The sequence below is a fragment of the Notamacropus eugenii genome, chromosome 2 (assembly GCF_028372415.1).
Source record: "Notamacropus eugenii isolate mMacEug1 chromosome 2, mMacEug1.pri_v2, whole genome shotgun sequence".
Lineage (NCBI taxonomy): Eukaryota > Metazoa > Chordata > Mammalia > Diprotodontia > Macropodidae > Notamacropus > Notamacropus eugenii.
The window spans coordinates 1,745,837-1,749,503 of NC_092873.1; the positions used below are offsets into that span (position 1 = coordinate 1,745,837).

The 3,667-nt window shown below is 35.9% G+C and overlaps 1 pseudogene; it reads right to left on the reverse strand.

Moving 5' to 3' along the window:
• Positions 1-783: 783 nt before the first annotated feature.
• LOC140523273 (olfactory receptor 9G19-like) lies at positions 784-1,701 on the reverse strand (annotated as a pseudogene).
• Between the last annotated feature and the right edge of the window lie 1,966 nt (positions 1,702-3,667).

Consider the following 3,667-nt stretch of genomic DNA (forward strand, 5'->3'; position numbering starts at 1 on the left):
CTCCCTCTTAATCCTAGCTCTCTGGAATTCTTACCATTGTATTCCACTTTCTCCATTCTTTTAATGAAGAAGTTGCTGTGTCTCCTGACTATGGCTTTCTCAGAACAACCATGTGAGATAGTTGATATAATGCTATAACTTAACCTCTCCTCATAAGATGTAACTTCTTCATAAAACAGGACTAGCTTCTTTTCTGTGATTATATGCCCAGGTGCATAGAAAAATGGTAATGGAAAGGAATAAACGTTAAAAAGCACCTACTATGTGCCAGGCACTTTTTAGAAATATTAACTCATTGAAATCTCACAAAAATCCTGTGAGGTATGTGCCATTACTATTCACATTTTATAATTTTGGAAACTGAGACAATTAGACTTTATGTGATTTGTCCAGGGTCACACAGTAAATATCTGAAACCAAATTTGAACTCAGGAACTGACTCCAGGTTAAGAAAAATACCTGGTTTAAATTTCTTTTTAAAAATCATGAATTTATTATTTTTAATGAATTGGTAGGAATAGATAATAAATTAGGTGCCTGCTTTGAAATAGTGAAGAGCACAATAAACAAAAAGGAGGCAAATGGTCCTCCTTTTATCCTAACACATTAATAAATGCATTCAGACCACATGTCAATACAATACAATACATTTAAAACTAGAGATAAAAGTGTGATAAATTTATCATGTTCTTTTTTTACTTTTCGAAGAGAATACCATAATTAAGCATATACTTTTTAAAATTTAATTTTCTCCATTACAACTTCTATTTATGAAATTCATAATCAATCTCTCATTTTCTTAAAGGCATCTTTGACATCTTTGTTCCTGAGGCTATAAATCATTGGGTTCAACATGGGCATTGCCACAGTGCAAAACACAGACACAATCTTATCCTTCTCCAGAGTGTAGCTATTACTAGGACGGGAATACATGAAGAGAATGGAGCCATAATATAGGGTCACAGCTGCCAGGTGGGAGCCACAAGTGGAAAAGGCTTTAAGTCTGCCCTGCGTAGAGCGAATCCGCAAAATGGCAGCAATGATAAAGAGATAGGAGGCCAGGATGAGCACAGTGGGAGTGATGACATTGGTGGCTAGGATGAAATAGACCACAGCCTGGAAACTGGACTTCACATCACATGCCAGCTTCACCAGGGGAGGCAAATCACAAAAGAAATTATCAATAATATTATCCCCACAGAAATTCAGGGTGAATGTTTCACTTGTAATGATGATGGAACTAGTGAAACCCCCAGTATAAGAAGCTGCCACTAGAGAGGAAGATAATTTTGGGGACAAAGCTTGAGTGTAGATGAGTGGCTTAGAGATGGCCATATAGCGGTCATATACCATGGTGGCCAAAAGGTAACATTCACTACATGCCAGCCCAGCTGAGAAGAAGAACTGAACTAGACAACCAGCAAAGGAAATATTCTTGTCCTCAGAGATACATGTCATCATGATTTTAGGGGTATAAACAGTAGAATACCAGAGATCCAGAAAAGACAGATTCCCAATGAACAAATACATGGCTGTATAGAGTCAGGAGTCTGCACATATTAGCAAAATGAGAGTAATGTTTCCAACCATAGTTAAGCAATACATTAGCAAGAACACCACAAAGAGGAGCAGCTGTATCTCAGGGTCTGTGCTAAAACCCACCAGAATGAACTCATTTACAGTGTGATTAACTTTCTCCATAGCTGTAAAGAGTATAAGGGGGCAATTCCTAGGAATTAATACCGTTTGATAGGAGAATGTGTGCTATAGATATAATGATATCCCTGGCAGAGGTAACTTTCAGGAAGTTATATATTTACTTATTGGGGACCTTAGCCAGGTTGTATCTGATGTTTTTCAACTCTTCAGTTCTGTTAATCAGTGGTTCCATGTATCTGTGGAAGAGAAAAAAGACTGGCTTACGACAATGATGGCCAATGTTTTTGAAAAGGAAATTACATATTACTTCAGAAACTTAAATGAAACATGAAGGAAGAGAAAAGAGTGGGTAGTTGGTAAAACAAAGCAAGCTAACTAATATAAGGTAAGTGAAACATTAAAGAGCAAACTAAACTTGATAGAGCAGATTAAGCGACTGAGGAAAATTGGTAAATTAAGAGGGTGTTTTATGCCAGCATAAAGAAGAGGTGAAGTGTGGCTATGGAGTTATTTGGACTAAAGAAAGGAAGTTGAGTGAGGATGTGAAGTTATAGAAAAGAGATAATTCATTAAATAGGCTTTTGTCAAGTTCTTAGGATTGGTGTATAAATATAGAGAAATTATTTTGAAAACCTGAAAATATCAGGATGCTGGCATGGAAATATGTTGTGCAGAATAGAAAGAGATGGAAAAATATAATTAAATAGAAAAAATATCCGTGATTTTTTTCCTAAAGAAGACAGGAAAGAATGATTAGAGGAGGAAGACGCTGCTTGTCTTCGAAGCAATGATAGTCCAGACCTACAGAAGCAAACATAAAGGATCATAGGTGTTCAGTAGTAGCTGTTGATTAATTCTCACAAATATTGAGATAGCTATTTTTTATCTGATAAAAGCAATAGAAAAGTGTGGCTCTTATACAGGGCGAAACAAAGAATCTCCTAAGAGTTATGAACATGGAAGAAAACTAGCTAACTCTAATGATTCATGTGGACACAAATGATAACTCAAGAGGAAATCTTAAATTCATTGGACACAGGCTTTGTATATCTCACTCTTCCTACAAAAAAACAAAGTTTGACGAAAAAAATAAATTTGAGCAATGAAGAGCTGTCTTGGAAGTCTGCCTATCTCAAAACAAAGTTTTCATCCTTGATTTTGCATTCTCTCTCATTCCCCCACACCCAGTCTTTTCCATTATTTATTGATTTTTACCTTAGTAGCATCTCACATACACCCTCTTCTCTCCCCTGATACTGCCACCATTCTGCTGCAAACCTTCATCATCTCATCCTTGGATTATTGCAATAGGCTATTGGTTAGTCATTCTTCAAAAAGCAGACAGAAATAGAGGCAAAAGACAGTCTCCTGTCTCAATAAACTCATAATTTAATAGGAGAGACAACACGAGAATATTACAAATAAACACCACATAGGATAAATGAGCAATAATTAATAAAGATTGTAAAAAATGGGATTTTAGTTAGGACTTGCAGTAAGTCAGTCAGGAAAGGTAGTAAGCAGAAATGAGGGAGGAGATTAGTCCAGGTGTGAGTGACAGGCAGAGAAAATGAGATTCTCATGAATAGACTGATACAAGTATAAATGTATGTGTATACACACACACACACACACACACACACACACATATATATATATGTATTCTCTATAATTAACCTATATTCTTCAAAGAATTAACAAATTTCGAGGTACAAAATTAGATATAAGAGAGCAAAAATGAATATTATCAATGCTAACTCAATTTATGTCTAACTATAGATTTTTACAAAGCATTTTACATGTATCATCTCATTTGATTAGTACAGTACCATGACATGGTTCTTTAAAGATAATATCAGGAGTATTATGCCTTATATGGGCTGAGTGTGTATGTTCGTCCTTCGTTGCAAAGAAGACCATTCCATCAGAGAAATAATGACATGACTTGCACTTGACTTTGTTTAGAGTGAGAGAGGGCTGCGCAGGTCACCAGCCTCACTGAAAGGAA